The 21,734-nt window shown below is 42.2% G+C and overlaps 1 protein-coding gene across 1 annotated transcript in view; it reads right to left on the minus strand.

Annotated features, from left to right (window-relative positions):
* Positions 1 to 9,386, minus strand: part of CHD9 (chromodomain helicase DNA binding protein 9) — a 189,757-nt gene extending 180,371 nt beyond the window's left edge. The window contains exon 1 of the mRNA XM_044986992.1: positions 9,220 to 9,386. The gene's annotated coding sequence lies outside the window, so the exon portion shown is untranslated. The remainder of the gene's footprint in view (positions 1 to 9,219) is intronic.
* Between the last annotated feature and the right edge of the window lie 12,348 nt (positions 9,387 to 21,734).

Raw genomic sequence — 21,734 nt, forward strand, 5'->3', positions numbered from 1 at the left:
ATTACACCAATACGTTCATAAAAATAAAATATCTATGCAAAACTACAGAAAGTTGCATGCACACAGCTTAGTCACAGTCAAAGAAAAAATGGGATGCTGCCCGTTCTCGTATTTCTCATTTATTTAAGCAGTATTTCTTTACTTTGTGATGTCAATTAGTTATTTTGCCAAACTTATAAGTAGTTACATGATGCATCAACTCAAAAGTGGTTCAGTAAAGCTTCTGTGGTTTCTACTGTTTGCCCTGAAATGTGTGGATGGGGTTAATATGTTGTATATAAATTGTAAGGACCAATTTTATCAACATGAACTGGAATGAAGATTTTTTCCAAACATGGCTGGTTTGAACAAAGCTATCCTAGAGGCAACACCTTTAAAAAATGATCTGCTATTACCCAAACAAGGAGACCAGTATTTTGTAAAATATCAAAAATAAAAAAAAAATCTTCCTCTGCATATATGTACACATACCTATATTACAAACTGTATAACTCTGAAAATCCCTAACTCACTCTTGATGGAGCCAAAGTATCACCATTTCAAAAAAATCCTTTGGAACCATAAACAAAAATAATCTACCTTTATTCAATTTAGACTCTCCATATACATTAGTAAAAAATGGAATACACTATTTATTTCAGTTTATTTGGGATAACCACTCTGCTCCAATTGTAACAAATTGTGATATCACATAAAACCCCTGATAATAGAAAACTGGTGAGTTACACTATTTACTTGTATGTGTGTATGACCAAGAGCTTCTTGTATACAACAGAAGGTTTGATTTCAAATGAGACTACCCCAACGTTGTAGAAAAAACTTGCTGGATTGGAATATTTCTTTGAAAGCACTGGTACCAACACAGGTGTGTGTTGCACCTTATCAGCAAAGTTGATTTTGGCAAGTTGAGAAAGAAGAAGTTACACAGTCTTGAATATTCTGCTCTGAGAACAAGGAAACATGCTACTCCAAAACTTCTCCATGGGAGAAAGATTGTCGGGGTCCAAAATTTCAATGGAAAGATTACTGGAAAAGGGAGCAAAATATTATCTCATTCTGCTCTTTCAAGATTACTTTTATCTGGCGTTTCCAAAAATTATCTATGAAGGGTTCTGTAGTCATTATGACAAGTTTCAGGACTCCATATAGTGAATCCTGGTTCACTTTACAACTGAAAGTGAACCAAAGTTCTTCATTTCCTCACCCAAATATAGCTTATCTTAACATGCCAATATGAAGAATATGCTTTTCCCTTGGAAGATCAGAATGAAATATATTCTTTAAGTGACCTGTGTGGAAACCAAGACCTATCATAAGATTAGGAAAACATTTTAATTTGGGGAAGGAGGTAAAAGGTTCATTTGCTTTTATTTAGGATTAAATATAAAATGCTTTCCGTAAGTTTTTAGTATTTATAAAAATAAGTGATAACTTAGGAGACAGCTACAGAAGCTTTGCTACACCCGAAACAGATTCAAAGCATCATTCAAGTTTTGTCACAAGTTCTGCCAATGCACCTCAAACCTGACCTGCAGTACCCCCATTTCTGCAGTCCAAGATTTTTCCTGAACAATTACGTGGAAGCTGTGTGATATGGACAAATATTCACTAAGAACCAGGTAAAAGCACTCTCTCATTTTCTCTTGTGGCCTAAAACAAGATTTCATTACAGATCTCCAGAGATAAAATAATGAGCTACTAACCCATTTCACAATCTAACCTTCTTTCATCATACAACTCTACTAATACACATTAATCTTGACCTTCAATAACTCTGGTATTCCAGTTTCATGACTGTCCTGGTGAGCCACTGCCAGCCACCAGGTTGTGTGGTGGTTTTCTAAGCTGTGATAATTTTATTACGTGCACAAGGGTGTAAACAAAGCTCAAAGCAGAGGCCATATTTATTTTGCTGTTGACTAAGGCTGATTTGAACAAAGACTGACAGCACTGAAAACTGTTTGCACATAAGCGTAAGTAATTTTCTGTGCAAATTCAGAAAAAAAACAGAATTTCAAGCCTCAATGAAGCTCAAATTAAGGTGCCACAGATATTCCTCCAGATATTACCCTATATAATGTGCAGAACAAGTGCAGTTTCAGGCTTCCCTCTCATCATTACATTTATTCACAAGGAAAGTCCCACATCTTTGAGATGAAGAGCACATAAAACTTCTCCAACATTATAATAGTGCTCTAATACAGATGTGACATACATGAGTCCCAAACAATGCATTGCAGAAAAGTTTTAGGCTTCCTTAAGAGATTGGCTCTTTTCTAACTTAAAAACAAAATAAATTCAAAGTGACAGTATCTTAAGCTGCAAGTATCTTATTGAGAATTTTATTATCTTTCACAATTATAGTTTCAGCAGAGACAGTGGATTCAGAATGCTTTCTTGAATTCTAGTCATCTGAGCACATCAGTGAAAAGATAGGAACACTTGAGCTCTTATCCCATTTCAGCATCAACACCTTTTGTCACAACCTGTTTCACTGCCACCCATCAGTAAACTGGCATAGGGTGACCAGACAGCCCGATAAAATCGGGACTGTCCCGATATCGAGCAGTTTGTCCTGCGTCCCAACTGAAGCACAGTCAGGACGCCATGTGTCCTGATATTTTGTTTTGGGAACCCCCCCCCCGTTGCTTAGGCGGCAGTGACTGGCAGGGGAAGTGCCTTTTCAATTGTTACACTCACTTTGGCGGCGGGTCCCTCAGTCGCCGACAATCTTCGGCGGCATTTCGGCAGCAAGTACTTCCTTCTTTGGCAGCAAGGTTTATTACCCGCCACCGAAATGCCGCCAAACACCATTGGCAACTGAAGGACCCTCCGCTGAAGTGCCGCCGAAGATCGACGACTCGGACGGGTGAGTGTAACAATTGAAAAGGCGCTCCCCCTGCGGCGGTCCCGATATTTTGGAATTTTCATCTGGTCACCCTAAACTGGCAACACATACCTATTTCACAAGTGGGTTCTGAGGATTATAATTGCAAATTTCTCAGAAGACAAAAGATCTAGATTAGGGACTAAATTTTGTGACTTCCGAAAAGTGGTGATAAATATTTTGAAAGACTGTACATTGCAGACATCAAGAAACACAGACCCAATGCCTGATGCTTTTCACCTTTACCCTGGTTTTACCTACAGTTTAATTCCACTGACTTCAATGGCATTAACCCTAAGGTACTACAATATGAGAAGAGAACCAGGCCTAAATTCATTTTCAATAATATAGTGGTTAAAAATGTCTAATGATTTAAAAAAAAGTTTTAATTTAAATTAGATTTTTTTTAAATTACCAATTTAAAATGTAATTTTAAATTGACAACTTATATTAATAAGGCCTTAACTCACTATAATCTACTAAAATAATTTAAACTAAATACAAAATATGTGATATGTTTGCTGCTAAATTTTAAAGAAAGTCAAACCACTGAACTGGTGTAAGTCACTGATTTAGCACCTGGAACAAGAGTTTGCAGAAGTGCTAAACCAGTTTTTGGATAGCAATAGCCTCTTCTGAAGGTGCAGAGAGAATACTTTATTTCATTTTATTCAACTAGTTTAGTTCAATGACTACCTCCTTCAAAGCTGAGAAGCCAACTGGGAGTTGAAAACATACGAGAACATGAGATCTACTAGTTCTAAAATCTTAAGGACATGGTGATCAGCCACGGTCAGTTAAATTCAGTAACTACAGAAAATACTTCCTTTGTTTAATAAATCAATTTGTTTTCAAGGCAAAACACATTTTGATAAACTGTTTTTCCCTTATGTATGCAGCACACTTAAAGTAGTATTGCATTTAAAATGCCATTTCTGTGCATTTAAAATTGAATTTGAATTTCCATCCAATTAGAGCATGACACAAATTGCAAGTAAAAAATTAAATCTAGTAAATAAGAAATGCATCATTCACTATTTTCTAAGAATTAAAAGGTAAGAATGAAGAACCTAAATAAATGTAAGTTAAGCTATGTAATTGTTTAAATAAATGTATATAGATATAGTGTATCCCTGGTTGGCAAAAAGCAGCATTAAATTTAGTGTAAAGGCTACATTTAGTTGCAATCAACATGTTTTAATGGTTGCCGGCCAGTGAGAATCAACCTTTCTTCAGGGAAATAATGAAAAAGTGCATGCGAAACATGATTAAAATTGATTATTTAAATCAAGGTTTTCTGCATGTTCATTTAAATTGATTCAAATTGGCAATGTAAATCAACCCACCCCGTACAGAAATGACAGCAAGTTCACATTATTCATATTATTAAAGGGGTAGCCTATTGTGCCATTATATGTAACAGAAAGTCTTCAGAGGCTTTTTCTCTTATGACGTTCAGTAATGTGTTTAAATTTAATAATCTCATATAATTATTTTAAAGTTTATTTACTAGTAAAAGCCTATGCAATTTTTTAGAATGAACTTTGGAAGACTATCTAAACTTCTAATATATTAAGGACAGAAAACTGTTTTTATTCCTCATGTTACATAAAGGAGAGTAGTTAACACCACATTGAAGGAGGAGATCAAATTGGTACTCATTGTTAGTAAATTTTCTATTAGCTAGATAAAGCACAGTCAAAGTTGGTATTTGGCCACAAGAAGTGAATGGGATGGCCTCATCTTGTGATAGACTCTGCTATTTTTTATGTAGGTACAAACTTTGAAATGGTTAATTTAATAAATTAACAGTCCGCAAGTGTCAGTGTTTTTGAGGTCAAACTAGATGATCACCAACATCCCTTCTGGCCTTTAAAACAAAATAAAACTAAATCAATGCATATCAAAGTTACGATCTACAAATTCACGCAAAGTTATACATAGTAGCCTAAGATATTAGTATCAGACATCTGTTTGTTGTGCAGGCTGAATCAAGTTGGAGGTCTCAGTATAACTGTTGTCCACATCACGCTGGCACCTTTGTTGTCAAACAAGCCAAGAACTGAGTGAAACTGAGGACAGAACCACCTTCTCACCCCAAGTATGTTCCCTCCAGTTTCATAAATGAAGCATGGCGGCAGCGCAACATGAAAACGAGAACTTTAGTCTCAAATGCTGCAACACCTTAAATGAGCTCTCACTAAATGTAGTTGTGTATCTAGCTGCACATGCACCGTGCTGAAAGTATACAAATACAATAAAATAAACTCAGCATTTCTAAACATTTACATCTCTCTGTGTATGTTCTAGATTAAAATGCTTAAATGCCTAATGTGTGCTTTCATTTGCCACATTGCTCTAATACCACAATTTATTTTTGTTTGTGTTTTACAGTTCAATATTCTACAAGTTCCTCCAACATGTGATCTTTTTAGATGGCAAAAGCATCTAGCTTTTTTATGTATTTGTTATCAGAATGTTGCACAAAAAGAGAAATACCCAGAATTTACATTAAAAAGAAGAGTCTCTACATTAAGATGGCCAATGGCCAAACAAGTTCTCTCTTGCCTATATGAGAACTGGCCAGAGAAATAAAAAATGATCAGCACACTCTGATCATATTTGAATTAAGTGCTAGCAACCCATATTGTGATTATTGCATCCCCGCAAATTCAACATGGTGAAGGTAAAGAAAAGTCTTCACTCCTTCCTCTTGCTGAACAAGAGAGATGCCCCTCAGGGAGTTCAAATGACAGTAGGAATCCAGCTGTCAGGTCTTAGAAACTCTGGACTCACAAAATCCCACGAGTGGGCTTTGGGTAGGTACATCCATTAAGGTGACTTCAGTTCCTTCAAGTTCCTGAAAGCCCTGCCTCTAGTCCAGGAAAGAGGCTGATTGGGAGAAAGGGGAAAACAGAATGAAATCTGAGCCTGAAAGAGAATGAGATTTCCTTGAGTTTATTGAGTAGTCTGCTCCTTAGTCTGAAAGGGACTGTGACTGTAACAGGAATGATCAGAGAAATAAACTGAATGAAACAATCTATAAAAAGTAAGAAGAGCAAAGAAAATTTACTCACTACTCAGTTTGTGGGTAGCATAGGAAGCACAACTATTACTGTGACCCAGAACTGTGCAGGACCAAACTAGAACACTGCATTCTCGTCCCTCTGCTCTAACTTCTGTTCATCGTTCCTTCCAAAATAATGCAGTACTCCAGAGTCTAAACATTTACTTGAGATAGACACAAGGACTTATACAGCAGGCCTGATATATGGGAGACAAGGCAACACATTAAGGAATCCTACCTGATAAGCTCTGCAAAAGTTGTGTGGCTGACCTATTCATTTTATAATATTTTAAGTATGAATTGTAGTTTACATTAAATGAAGTTTGTAGCAAAATGTTAAATGAATAATACAAAATAAAAAATTGTTAGTGCACACTGGGGTGGAGGGCTGGAAGCATGCTGAAATTAAAACATACCTATTTCCTAATGTCACAGGAGTAGAGCAGTATAATAAAATTGTGTCAGTTTCATTTTTAATCTCTCTCAGTCACTGGCTCTTGTCTATCTTATAGAAAGGAAACACATGAACAAGGTCTGCTTTAAGGCTTTCATAATCCCTGTGTGATGGTCCAAATCAGAGCACTTTACAGAAACAATCACTAAAAACATATTTTCCCCCACTCTGAGCTTTCATCATTTACCTAATCAAAAATGACTAGGAACTCATGGCTTGATTTTCAGAAGCCCTCAGCATCCACTGCTCATGTTGAAGTCAGTGGGAGCTGAAGCTACTCAGCATCTTTTAAAAATCAGATCTCTTTAGTCATAATAATGATGGACAGGAGTCCAACAGGTCTTTGGGAGGCAAGCTGGGCTACTCTCCACTGTGAAGATCTATTAGGAGCTTACATACCAAACCATTTGCTGACATACTATATATGTGACTGAATACTAACAACTTAAGCAACACTGACTAACTTAATGATCTTAGCACCTTTGAGTATATCTTTATACTCAAATTAATGAAGGTAAGTTTGGCATACTATTTTCCAATTTGTTTCCAACATCATGCAATGCACAATTGGCAAACCGCATATTGTGATGTTCCTGGAATGGCAAAATATTGATTGTTGCTGACAAGCTTTTGTTGAAGATATCCTATAAGTAATAGTTTCACTATGAAGAAGTATTTTTCCTGTGGATGGTTAATTGTTATGATATCCATGACTGTCAAAAGCACAGCTCTGTGAATTGCTTGTGTCAGAGTAAGAATTTATTTTTTATGTTCTTCATGTGTTAAAAAAGGAATTTAAGTCAGTGGTGTTTTGCAGCCCCATCAAGCAGGTGTGTCTGGACAGTTAAAGAATTAGCAGATGTCTACAAGCAGGAACATATCAGGTTGCCTTTTTGGGTGGAGACCATATGACTATCAGGAAATAAGCAGGATATTATTTTGCTCTCCCACTTAGGTAATTATCAAAGTCTGAAGTAAAACACATAGGTTGTAATATTTTGTTTACCACTTGAAGGAAGTCAGCACAAATATAATATAGGCTATTTCACCTATAGCTATAAACCAAAATTCACAACCCTTGCTAGATAGAAACTCTGTAACTGCTCAAAGATATTAAAGGAAGTAGAAACTATTTACCTACGAAGTCCAACATAGTCTTTCTGCTCAGAAGTTTTCAGTTGTGACTACTATTACATTAAATTAAATAGGGGGGATAAAGCTTGCACCTAACAAACTGGTGTTTCTGGACTGGCACAGAAGTGAAATGAGGTACAGAAACCTCCTATGACAGACAAGCCTACTTTTCTTGTGGTGGAGGCTCAGAGACAACTACTTTTAAAAGCAATGTCACAAGACCTCAAAGAAAAGGGGCAGAGGAGGTCAGAACCCTTTCTAGCACTATCATGGCTGTTGCAGCATTATATTTATTAATCCTTCCCTTTTTTCAGTCCAGTCTCCATTTTCTCCCCAGCAACCATGCCTGCTGGCCCAAGGCTCTTCAGTCTCTCCTCTGCAGGAGACACCAGATCTGTCTGTATCTCCTCATGGTGAGGTGATATAGCTTTCATTAAAGTTTTTAGTTAATGTGGATATGGTCTTCTGCATGCAAAAGTGAATAAGGAGGGTGAAAACCTTCCTAAGAGATGAAGGCCTTGATGTCACCTTTGCAAAGAGAGACTTCTTGAATGTTCTCTTTCTCTCCTCCCCTCCCACCAACCTGTCTGGGAAAATAGGTTTTCTTCCACACCATGCTGCTTGCAGTAGGTCCCTTTGCCTCAGCAGAAAGCTGTCACAAGCCTCTTGCCTTCAGCAGAGAGACACTCTCCTGACATATATTGTTCCAATCCATCTAACACACCCAGGAGGGAGACAGCCTCAAGACGACCACCCTGACCCTGCCATCCCAGGAACCCAGCTTACACCCCCACCTTGCCTATTAGCAACCCCCCCCCAATCTGCAGTCCAAACCCCTTTTAATCTGCCAAGGGGAAAAGCAGCTTCCCGTCCCCCTCGTCCCCGTCCCCGCCCTGGCCTCCCTGCCTGGTGGAGAAGCCAGGTCCGCGGCCCGCACCCCAACGCACACCCCCTTCTCTGCCTCATAGGCAGCCAGCTCCAACACGCCCCCTTGGCCAACATGCAGCCAGCTCCGTTCCGCTCGCTTCCCCTCCCCGGCCCAGGGGGCAGCCAGCTCCAACCTCAGCCTCCCTCTCTGCCTGCACCGCCCCGCCCCCGCCCTCTCGGCGGGCAGCAGCGCCAACCTCGCCAGTCTCCCCCCAGCCGCCTCGCCCACTTGCCGGATGGGCAGCCAGCGCCAATCCCTCGCCCTCCTCCGCCGCCGCCTTCCTGCCCGCTGGGGAACCAGCCCCCGCCGACCTCCCGTATGCTGGGGCCCGGCTCCAACCCACCCCGCTCCGGCCCAGGCGCGGCCGGGGGCGCCTGGTGGGTGCGAGGGGCGGAAGCAGGCTCAGCCGAGGCAGGGCGAGAGCAGGCCCAGCCGCGCCGTCCCCTCGCGTGGGCGGCGGGGAGCCAGGGCCAGCCCGTGTCTCCGGCACCTGAAGCGCGGCCTGCTCCGGGGGCGGCGGGGAGCAGCCAGTCCCCTCGCACGCACTCACCGCCGGGTTCGCCATTACGCGGCAGCGGCCGCCCGGCCGGCACGCGTGGGGAGAGCTGCCCCGCGCCTGACAGCTCCCTGCCTCGGCCAGGCTCCGGGGCAACGGGGCGGCGGCGGCTCCCCTCCCCCCTCGGGGAATCCCCCTGCCGCCCTGGCCCCGCGGGGCGCGCAGGAAACCGCTGGCTGGGGGCACCACTTACCGGGCGGCTGGCACAGGCCCGGGAGGAGGAGCGGGAGGAGGCGGCGCGGCGTGATTTGCTCTTCCCCCGCCCGGGCAGGGAAACAGGAGGGCGATTGGCGAAGTTTCACTAGCTCCGCGCCGCGACCCCACCAGCCCCAGCGAACCCGAGGGGACGGGCTGGGGGGGGCACATTTGCATATTTGTCACCCACTCGCTGATTGGCCGCCCGGCCAGGGCCGCCTCCGCCGGCTGACACGGTGCCTCGGCCGGGGCGGGAGGGGGGGGCAGGGAGGAGAGCGGGTCTGCGAGCCGGGGAGGCGTGAGCGAGCGAGGGGTGTGAGGAGGGGAGGAGTGTGCGCGAGAGGCGGCGTGGGGCTGGGAGGAGCGCGCGAGGCTCCTGCCTCGAGGCACCTTCTCCTCACGCGTCTACAGCCCGCAGGGGCGGGGGGGAGCCGCCCTGGGCGGGGAGGGGGCGGGGCGGGAGCGTCCAGGCCGATGAAAGAATCAGCGGCTGATAAAATGGTGCGTGAGAGCAGCGATGAGCTGATCCAATATGGCCCCCTTCTCTGACAGAAGCCAATCCCGGGCGCGTTTACTCTGGCGCTTCCCGCAGAGACCTGGATGCTGGGCAGGCCCCGCTGCTGGGGAAAGCTAAGGGGCGCGCGGAGCGCTCCGGCGGGCAGTGGCGCCCTCTTGCAGCCGCGGCCTCCTTTCCACCCGCCGGTCCCAGCCCGGCTGCCGTGGCTCGCACCTGCTGTGCCAGCGTGCGGGGAGAGGGGACGGGGTTATCCCCTGGGGGAAGGACCCCTTCGGCTCACGTGCAGGCCCGTTAAATACCGACCCCCCCTCCGCCCAGTTTTCCTCATAAAACTCTCCCGTGGCTAGAAAGCCCGGGGCACCCCGCTGCCTGAGGAATTCAGCTGCAGCGGAGACAGGCTGCGTGCGGCGGAGCAAACCCTTCCTGCGTGACGCTGCAATTCTGTGGCGCGGCTCAGAGGCGCTCTCCGTTAACCGTTACTTCCCCGCAGCAGGGGTGCGCTGGGGCTGGGCCTGACTTTTAGGTTCAGTAAGAAAATTGCACTCCTGTTTCCACTTCATTTTAAACTAAGAAAGATACTTGTTTGTGTGTTAATTTATGACAAATTTTAAATGTGATACTTGGATACCCCTACTTCAGTAGTTCTTTTTCATTTGGTACCTGGGCCCCAAGGTTTTAATCCTATGTCCAAAAAGAGCACTGCTAATAATCAGTAAAGTTTCTAAGCTTGTAAACTCTCTGCTATTTACTAGTCCTGATGAATTTCCCCTATTTACTTCCTAATCCCACTCCCACAATATCAGCTGCTCCTTCCATACAATATTTTGGGAAATAACACAGCAAGTTTTTCCAATGATTTCTTATCTCTCAAAAGAAATGAACCAGCACTCCACTCACCCATCCCTCAAAGCAAAATAGATAGATGAACAAACTTACATAGGGAGAGAAAGCATGTATTATTTTATAATTTCAAATTGCTATTAGTCAGCCAGTTGTCCCATTTCTGTAATGTGGCCGTCAGCATCATTATAATTTTGGTAAATGCTCTCAGAACTGTAGCCAGGCAGAATGGTAGAGCCTTAAACTAAAAATACTGGCCCAGAATGGCATAACATATGAGTCACTAGTGCAATTGAAGATTAGGAACACGGAAATAGTGACTTTCTATTTTGCTCACTCATTGCCTGGATGATGAACTACAAATACCCCCATTTGGAAGCTTGATGCTCTGAATAGGAAGTTCATCTTCATAAACGCTAAAAATGCTTTGTTATTTTCTTGATGAAGGAACCTACAATTCTGGTCCTCTAGGACTTAGACAATGGTTTCAGTCTTCAACTGGTAGTTCAGGGTGTTTTGAATCCCTTCCTTTTTTGTATGGGTTGGAGGTGGACAAATTTGTATAACATTGGTTCAAAGGTTTGATATCACATTTTATGGTAGAACCAATGTACTATGATTTCCAGGAACCACTGGCTCACCATCATTTGAAGTCATGTGTTAAAGAGGACCACTGTCTTGGTCTGAAGTCAAGAGAAAGGTTCCCAGTAGTCACTGGGCTTTGGATCAGTCCCTAGAGTCCATTAGTGGCCATATAGAGTACTCTCTGGTTAAAAATCATGGTGTCTGAAGAGCATGTAATAGTTGTGGAAGGGGATGGGATTAGGAAGAGAGCTGACCAGCAAACTGTGGCTGAAGGTGCAAAAGGTGGTAAAAGATTATCTGGAGATAGGCTTATAAATGGAAATTAAATGATGGAGGGACCTTCTGCTGGAATTGCATTCTGGCTGCTACCCTCTGCCCTAGCTATGCCTTCCATTCTACCTCATGCTAGGGAGCTGCTGCACTTTAGCTTTAAGCAGGAACTAGCAAAGGGATTGCTGAAAAGAGTTTCTCATGGATGTGAGAGCTTACTTGGAGCAGTAGCAGTCATAAGGTTTCTTTCTAAGTAAGAGTCAGGGGCGGCTCCAGGCCCCAGCACACCAAGCGTGTGCTTGGGGCGGCATGCCGCCAGGGGCGCTCTGCCGGTCGCCGGGAGGGTGGCAGGCGGCTCCGGTGGACCTCCCGCAGGCATGCCTGCGGAGGGTCCGCTGGTCCCGCGGCTTCGGTGGAGCATCCGCAGGCACGTAAGAGTAAGAGTGAGGGCAATTAAGCAGGAGGTCTTTTCTGTCTCTCTCTTGATTGACTGAATTGTCATTTGAATCCCAGCACGTGTTGAGAGCTACTGCAGGCTAGGGAGCCAAGTATTTCTAAAAGGCCAGAAACCGCCAAGAAAAATGCCTGGGATTGGAGTGGCAAAGCTTCAAGTAACTAAATGCTTTCCTAGCTGTAACTCCAGACAGCAGGAGGTCTGCACACTCTTGAAACTGCCAGGAGATATACTGAACTGGGAATTTTCCCAGGAGAGTCCAAACCTCTTGATGACTGACAAGTCCAGGCTCCTGGAGCTGCAAGCAGAGGGAAGCCCCACTGAGGGAAATGACAAATCTGGATATAATGAAGAACACATGTGTCTACAAATATGGTATTTAAACATCAATGGCTGGAGCTTGGCTGGTATTAGTCTGTGTAGTTCCACTGACTTCCAGGTGACTATCTGGCTCCAAAACTATATCACTTGCACCCAAACTATAGGTGAAAAATCACCTGTACCTTTTTGAAAATGTGGCATTACAAATAACTTCATAAACTCATCAGCATTGCCATTCTCTACAGCTGCAACTCTTAATCTCTCCTGAAAATCCCAACTTTTTTTTTTTGTAATTTTGTAATTTCATATTCAGAACTCATCTACTATTTGCTGTCACACTCTACCACATATGCCAGTATAAGCATTATTTAATTAATGAATAATTGTTGATTTACTGTGCCTAAGAGATGAGCAAATTATAGAGATGGACATAAATGTATAATTTCCTGATTATATAAATTAGGAAAATATGACATTACAGAAAGGAAATTATATGCCACAGAACCAATTTAATAAATTCTTGCTTCCTAAGGCATAAATATATTGGAGCAGATTAGATGGATTTAATTTAATTGCATGTAGTGAAATTAGATCACTACTAGTGTAACTCAAATGTATATTATGACCTTAATAACTTGACCCTGAGAAAATAAATAGTGCTAGCAACTATTTTTGGCAACCAGAGCTGTAGGCACCTAGACACAAGTTTTCTCTGACCCTATTGTTGCACACAGGCAAAATGGGTAATTTTACCATCTTTTAGCTAGTAACTATAATCCTATTTTAAATTTTTGTGCCTTCAATCAATAATTTAAACATTTCAGTGGTATATCAAAAGATGACCTTCTTATGACTTATTCTTCAAATTCTTATTACCAAAGCAAACAGATGTCTTGCCTATATTGCTAATTGTATCTTACACTACTAAAGGGAATACTCTTTAAAAATCTAACTTTTCAATATTTATGCCCACTGTTTATTTTCATTCTCCCAACTGAAATGTGAAAATAAAGTCAATTTCACTTTTGTTTAGAGTCAGTTTTTGTGCTACAATATTTGCTTTTTAAACAAGACAGTCGGGAAATGTATTTCTTTGAAGACAACCCTATCTTCCTTGATGCATTAAAAGTTACATTAACATTTTATTGGCTAAATTTTGAACCACATAAAGCTAGCAAAGTCTCTTTTTTAAAGAACTTTAAAGTAGACTGAAGTAATCCAATGGGCTTTGGATCAGACCCTTATAGAAAGTGAGATTCTTAGGACATTACTCCTATATGGTGAAAATCACCCCGTGCAGAGGATCGGTACATGGCCAAATCAAAATACTCCTGTTGATTTTAATGCAATATTGCTAAATTCAAGCAAAAATGATTAATCAAGCCCACCCCCTACAATCATGACTTGAGAATAAAAAACCCTATACCTTCTAGGCTTATTTATCTTCTGGTTTTTGAAGCTTTACAGTACAATTGGGTCATGTTTTCAAACTTCTCAGTAACCATAAGGGCCAGAAGCTTTCATTATATTAAAAATAGAATGAATGGTGTGATTTTAATAGGGAGAGGGCTCATAGAAAGGGTATAGTCTTGCTGTGGCCTTCATTCAGTAAATGAATAAGCACATGGTTAAATCTAAGCAGAAGTATAAACTCCATTGACTTACATTTTAGGACAGAACACTGATTTTTGGTTTAGTTTTTGTAACTCCAGCCCAGTTACCTAGAGAAGATATTTGCTGCTAGCCGCATTGGCCATGCTTAACTTTAAGCATGTGCGTAAGTGGTTTGCTGGATCAGGGTCTAGAAGCTCAGGCAGGTAGGACAAGGTGTCAGTGTGGGACAAGCCTGGAGGGGGCAGATTCTTGAAATGCAAATATACTTAGCCAACTATCAATTTCACCAGGTTGGATGGCTCTTCTAGGTGGCTAGACTGGAGTTCACAAAAAATGGGACAAAACTGACCCTGGGACTGAAAACAGTGATATTCCTGTTAATGGGGGTAGCATCATCTATTATAAGTGGCATAACCACAAGTGGGTACAGCCCTCAGCACATAAGTCAGTTAAAATGGTCTCAGGTAAGGATTTTCCTGTTTTGCCTTATGATCACAGACATACTGACATAAAGCTTGCTGCATAATTGTCTATTCAATTATAATAATGTTTCTTCATTCCCATTAATCCTTCTATTAGACTTTAACAGTGAAATCAACATTCTGAAAATTGTTGATGCAATGTCATATATTCTAATACAACAAGCTTGTCACTCCAAGTATAAATGTGAAGGTTTGGGATTACTTTCTACAGAAAGAGAACCATTTATCTGATGCTATTTCATATACTAGATCATGATTGAGTAGTAATCATCATGATTCCAGTGCTTAATTTGTAATGAAAGAGGTGCTAGGGCTCAAACAATTTGGTGATGAGGCTCAAGCAATTTTTGTACTTTCATAACTGATATGGCAAGCCCAGAGGGGCTGGGGCTATGAACTGCCAAGCCCAGAGATGCTGGGGCTCAGCCCTTGCAAGCCCTGGCACAAATTAAGCACTGCATGACTCAACCCTCAGAATCTGAAACATAAGGTTCCTCTTAACTTTTTGCTGCTTCAACTGCTGAATACTTAAGAGCTCTTGCTGCCCCCTTGTGGTATTTAAGTGGATAAACTATCACATTACTCTTTCCTGCAAGAGTATGCATCAGTCAACATACTCGATAGATTGAATGAATATGAAACTTTTGCTTTTAAAAATAATTGTGAAGTTGTTTCAGGGTTCAAGAGTAAGGGCTATAATCTCCCAGATATTCTGCAATTAAAAATAGGTATATATAGCAAAAACTAGCCATACAAATAAAATGGTTTTGCTCTTTGATGAAACCCTTGTGATACATACACAGAACGAAAGTGTGTTAAAAACGTAGCTTTTTAATGTATTTTCTTTATTTGGATATTGGTCAAACCTTTCAAACCAAAGCTTCAAAAAAAAATCTGCAAAACTAGCTCCCATTGTACTAAAATCCTGATCCCAAATTTACATATGCAAGTAGTGGCTGTATCCAGTTTGGTGTCTGTACATCCAAATGTGGTCACTTCCATTTGGATTGATAAATAGGTTTTTTGTATCATTTACTCACTAAGAAATCCATTGAAAATCTGGCCCTTAAATATTTAAATTCATGCACTTTGTTTTTCATATATAGAATCATTTTATTAAGAATTTGGTTCTTATGCGCTGTAGCGGATCTGATTGTGCTTTCATGTCAGTCTTACACCGATACTTAGCTGACTTCAGTGAAGCTTCTGATTTACATTGATGCAAATATGAGAACTGATCAAGTGCATTCTTGTGAATTAAGCACAGGACTAAGGGAAGGAACTCCTATTGTCCAATCCTGGCTCTGATATTGACTAGCTGACTAACTTTGGGCCAGTCACTTAACATCTTTGGTCCTGCCTAAAGTAGGAAGATCTCCCCTTGCTCATACCTGGTGTCAGCAATAGTGCTAGACAGTTTCATTATAACTGTGTAGGTGGAGACAAACCTTGTTCAGTACCATTTCAGAAACAAGTTAAGACTTGTAGTTTAAGTGTAGTATATACCAGGAAGGTGCCAAGCAGTTTTAGTGCACAGAGACTCTTGCAGCACATTTTCCATGCCCAGCAATTAAGAAAAGGAAAGAAATCAAGTTTTGCACACACCATGAAATATCATAAGTGCGACTATATATTACATGGAAACTTAACTGCACATAGTCGTGGCCATTCACCTTGAGATGAGCCAGTAATATGCCTTCCATAATAAAGACAAGAAACTACTTAAATAAAACATGTAGTTTAATAAATATTTAATTTAACTTGACATTAGATTGGATCAAGATTGGCTACAATAAGAAACAGTTGTCAGTGTAAATAGATGTATTGTTAATCCAGTGTGGCCAAAGACAGTTTTTGGCAAAGTAATAGCTGGTGGCATAGGTGTTGGTCCTCCTAATCTGAGGTGTGAGCTCTTCTCCTAGCCTATTCACCTCAATGAATTTAACAACCTAACTGGGACTAAGCAGATAGTATTATCTAAAGGAAACTTTCAAATAACTCTGAAAAGTCAAAAAAACGTGTAAGGCTTTGGAACGGGGTGCAGACTTACCACAGCGGCGCCTCCTGCTGGTTGGTTTAGGAATTAGCTCTTTCAGCAGAGCACCTTCACTAGTGGTGTCTCGCCCAGCGTTACTCTCAGTCTCCACTGTCGGACCCCCGTCACTCCCAGACTGCGACATCTGCTTCTGGACAAAGCCCTCTGGCTGTGCCCAGTCCGCTGGCTCTCCCCACCCTTATAGGGAATCAGCAGCTTGTGGGTCTATCGCTTGCCTCAGTGGCTCACTGCAGTCCTCAGTCTAGCCCCTTCCTCCAAGGGCAAACTGCAGTCTGGCTTAGTCATTCTCACCACTGGCAAGGGGGTAGAAGAGAGAGCACAGGCCTGCCCACTACACTGGGCCCCAGCCCAGGAACCCTCTAGCACAACCATTTTAATCCAGCCCTCAAGGTCCCACCCGGGAACAGGCTCTGGGGCCACTCCATGCAGCTCCTGGAAGCAGCAGCATGCCCCCCCCCCTCCAGCTCCTATGCGTAAGGGCAGCCAGGGGCCTCCACTCTGCATGCTGCCCCCACCTCAAGCACCATCCCTATAGCTCCCAGTGGTCAGGAACTGCAGCCAGGGGGAGCTGTGAGGGCAGTGCCTGCAGACAGGGTAGCAGCAGAACTGCCTAGCCATGCCTCCACATAGGAGGGACATGCCACTGCTTGAGGTTAAAGAGTAAGGGCTATAATCTCACCGGTTCAGGTAAGCACCACCCAGATTTTGCACCCCTAAGCCTCCCCCCACATCCCTGATCCCTCACCCATCCCCCAAACCCCTTGATCCCAGCCCAGAGTATGCACCTGCACCCCAAACCCCTCATCCTCAGCCAGAGCCTGCATCGCTGCCTCATCCCCCTCCCACCAAACCCCTCAGTGCCAGCCCAGAGCACTATCTTACATCCCAAACACCTCATCCCCAGTCCCTCCATAGAGCCCACACCCCCAGTCAGAGCCCTCTCCCATACCCTGAACTCCTCATTGCTGGCCCCAGCCAGAACTCTTGCTCCCTCCCACACCACAATTTTGTGAGCATTCATGGCCTGCTATACAACTTCTATTGCCAGATGTGGCCTTCGGGCCAAAAAATTTGCACACTGCTGTTCTAGCTGCAGCTGCTTACTGCCATTCTCCAACTCTTCTCTACTGCCTACTTCAGCAGGCCACTTCCCCATAGCCCCCACCCCTTTTGTGTCAGAGCCCCAGTCTGGCAGTCATCAGCCCTGAATTCTTCCAGCCTCTGCTAACCCTGCCCAGCACTGCTCTGTCTTAAGTGTTTCTATAAAAGCCACTTCTCAGGGTGGCAGAACAACTAAATTCTTTTCTGCCCTGCAGCCCTCTTATAGGGCTCAGCCTGGCCCTAATAGGCTGTTTTCAAGCCTCCACCTGATTGGCTCCCAATAAGCCCTTCCATGATTGGCTAGGGCTCTGCACAGCCTCTCTGGCTTTTTTTAATCCCTTCTACACAGAGTGGGGCAGCTACTCTGCTACAGGCTTTTGTCTAAACAAAAGTTATACTGATTTAACAAAATTGAGGAATTTTAGGGAACTGTTAGTCTAGCCATTAGGCAGTTTTAAGTTATACCAAGACTGAACTAACCCCAGCATCGGAGGAGCAGAAAAGTGTCTCAAAGCCAGTTCCTTTCCTACCTCTCCACCCCCATTAGACATAGCAAAAGATCTGGCCTCTTGTGTAGCTTACGGGCCACATTTAGTAATAAACACAAATATAATACACTGTGACATACCAAGAAAACTACATACATGGAACTGTGCTTATTTCTCACTAATGATGAGGAGACCCAGTGTGAATTAGAGAGTTGGCAAACAACCATAATTAAAAAAATAAGGTGCATATGTATTTTATTCAGTTATTTTGATTGTAGCTTTTATTATATTTCATATAATAATAGTAAACCTGAGAATATTTTATTCACCTGAGTGAATAATTTGAAGAGACTATTTAAAAAATATAGCCTCACTTTCTGCTGATAAACTAACCACGAGCAGATTATTAAAGATTTATATTATAGTGGCACCCAGGCACTCCAATTATGGTTGGGGTTCTATTATGCCAGATGCTATGTAAAGACACAGGGTGAACTCCTGATCCTGCTGAAATAAATGGAAAAACTCCTAATGACTTCAGTGACACCAGGATTTTACCCATAGTTTCTGCACTGAAGTTAACAATCTAGGAAATTATGAATTCCTCAAACTGATTCCTTATGCACTGAATAAATTAAAGTATCTTTTGAATCTTGATTTGCTGATAGCAAATATTTGAAATGTGTTTGCTAGTGGATTGGTGAGAAATATATATGACATATCAATATTCTTAATAAAGAATAAATTAGACACTGAAAATCACTTTTTCTCTTTGCAAAATATTCATGAGCAAATTCCCAAATTTATCTGTTAGCTAGCAAACAGTACATTGCAAACCTTCAATATCTGAACTTTTAAATGTGTGCTTTATTGGTTACTTGCATAAGTTACATGCTATTGTTTCTGTTTCCTGAATGTGTGACTTATGTAACTAGCCAGCACTGAACAAATTTAGAATATTGCAGTCAAATCCATAATTTAAAATTTGATTTTGGCGGATGTTTTAGCATTCATCTTGCATTTTGTGAATTTTCATGCTAGTAAAGCTTGACCACTGGAGTGTCATGGAAATCTAACAAGATACTCTCTCCAGACAAATAGAAATTATTTCTTAAATTTGAATGAATATTCATGGACAGCCCCCTCCCTCAACTCTTCTCTCAGCTCTAATGTTTCTTTGTGGACGTTTAGCGCCCAGGTCAAGATCAATGTGGTTAAAACAGAGCTCTGCATTTCCCCTCCCTCTTACCTCCTTTCTTGGTCCCTGTGGACAACAACAACATCTTGCCTTTCATTCATGGCCATAACCTGAGCATCATTTTCAACTCAGACCTCTCACCAGGAAAGATCCTCACATCCAGGCTATATCTAAATCTTGCTGATTTTTCTGCATAACATCTCTAAGATAAGGCCTTTCTTATCCAGCCACAACTCTCCTCCAAGGTTTTCATCATCTCATGTCTTGATTACTTCAACATACTTTTCTCTGGCTTTGACAAATGCAGTCTTGCCCAGAATGCTGATGTATCGTCCACTTGTTAGATTTGTGCTTTCTCCCACGCTGCCCCTCACACTTGATAGGTGCTCCCTGTAAACATATTTACACCTACTCCATTATCCTCTTTCAAATTAAGCTTTCCTTTTCCATCCTGCCTGTGATGGGCTGTTTACTCCATGTCATCCCGAATGTGTGAAGGTGACTCAGAATAGGCTAATTAACCTGGTAGTCTGCATCCGGGAAGGGAGAAGCACTAATTGAAGATGGAGCCCATCTGGTCAAAAGCAGGCAGGGCTTGTATAAAGTCAGGAAGGGAGCACCGTGAACTGCTATGTGAAAATCAGGAGAGAAAGAGGAAATCAGGGCAAGTTAGAAGACCTGGGAGACTGGTATAAAGAGTAGCTGTTTACCTGAATGGATGGTTGTGAAGAGCACCTGCAGAGAACAGTAGGAAGAAAGTCAAGGAAATGGCTGTTAGGGTTAAAACCATATAGATTTTGGATGCTGATTGTAGAGTCCTTGGGCTGGAACCTGGAGTAGTACATGGGCTTGGGTTCCCCTACTAATCATTGGATAAACTGCACTGTCTTGACTAAGAAGGCTCACCAGGACAGCAGATCTTGTGAGGTTTTTTTGGTACCCTAGCAGGGAAATGCATATAGTGATCTGGCTGGAGGAACAACATGAAGAAGCAGCAGCAGCATTGCAACTTGTGAACAAGAGGGGCTATGGTGTAAGTGACTGACAGAAGAGGGTATCAGTCTAGACAGACCTAATCCCTAGTCATAGCAAGAAGGGGATCTCTACTGGTAAGTAAACCCTGTTACAATGCCTCCAAAAAGTTTGCCAATGGTTAGGCTGCTGGTGAACTGAGGTCTCTGTTTATCATCTGTTTATCGTCTTGCATCCGACGAAGTGAGCATTCACCCACGAAAGCTCATGCTGCAAAACGTCTGTTAGTCTATAAGGTGCCACAGGATTCTTTGCTGCTTTTAAAGAACCAGACTAACACGGCTACCTCTCTGATACATATTGACAGTGTAGTTTCATTGTTTTACATCTGTGTGTATCAACCTATTGTACCTTGTCTGGTAGTTAGAATGTAAGCTCCTTGTGGGTATTTTAGTCCTGAATCGTGACTAGGGCTTCTAGGCCATATCAGAATACAAATAATATTGAGAGGCTTATACAGCCTAAAGAAGGGTTCACCAATAGTTCATTGCTAAAGTTTCAACTTAGTATGTTTTATTTTATAAAGTTTAATAGGTATAATATACTCCTGGAAAAATATCAAATTCTTCTTGACCAATTCCTCTCACTGGAGGAGAAACAACTACAATACATTATTCAATAACATCCCTTTTTAAAAAAAAAAATTACAGAAACTGAGATTATAGACTGGTCATAAGACTACTTCTGTGCTCCTCCATCTCTTCCCCCCCCACTCCAAATCCTCTCTTATTAAGATCTCACAATGGAGAGCTAAGGAGCATTGCCATTACCTAGCCTCCTCTAGTTAAAAACACACTGAGCAATCCAGACAGAACAGAATAATCGGATTCAGAAGAATCTAAAATTGTTCAAACCCATGCAGGAAGTTGATTGCAGAACTCTGTTACAGAGCAGTGACAGTAAGCCAATGTTATGGGACAGTGGGTGGTGATAAAGACTGTGAGACTAGGACAAGATATATAGAAAAGCTACTCTATCTTATTGAAAATGAGATGGAAAGACAAGCTGCCTGATTATAACAAATCACTATTTATCTACCAAAGACTTAAGAGTCACTAGACAGCTCAGTAGACAAGCTATCATAGGAGGGGTGTTGATTTAGTAGAGATTAATTATAGCCTGCAGCACACCAAGTTTATTATGTCCAATAAGCATGACAAACAACTGGAGGAATAGGTTTGTCTTTACACATGATAGCATTGTTCTTCCTCAAGGCCTGACTCATGAAAGAATAATTAGGTATTTAGGTTGAACTGTTTATATTTCATGTTTAATGCATGTGTAAGATGTAGATTTTTTTATTTTCAAATGTATATTCCAAAATTCATTTGGATGAGCCTGATCCTGTAATTGTTCTGGTAACTCATCTAAGTGATAACTGGACTTGCAGGCCATTCTGCATGATGTGAGAGCAGGGGCATTTCCTGTGCTGACTAAAAGGTAGCTGGTTCATGGTTCTGGTCTTGGGGTTTTCTTGATCAAGAAGTAGAGCTCGTGCTTCTAGATCCAAAGGTCCCAGGTGTAGTCTCCAGTTAGCCTATCCAGGCATATTGTT

The sequence above is a fragment of the Mauremys mutica genome, chromosome 14 (genome assembly GCF_020497125.1).
Source record: "Mauremys mutica isolate MM-2020 ecotype Southern chromosome 14, ASM2049712v1, whole genome shotgun sequence".
Taxonomy (NCBI): Eukaryota; Metazoa; Chordata; order Testudines; family Geoemydidae; genus Mauremys; species Mauremys mutica.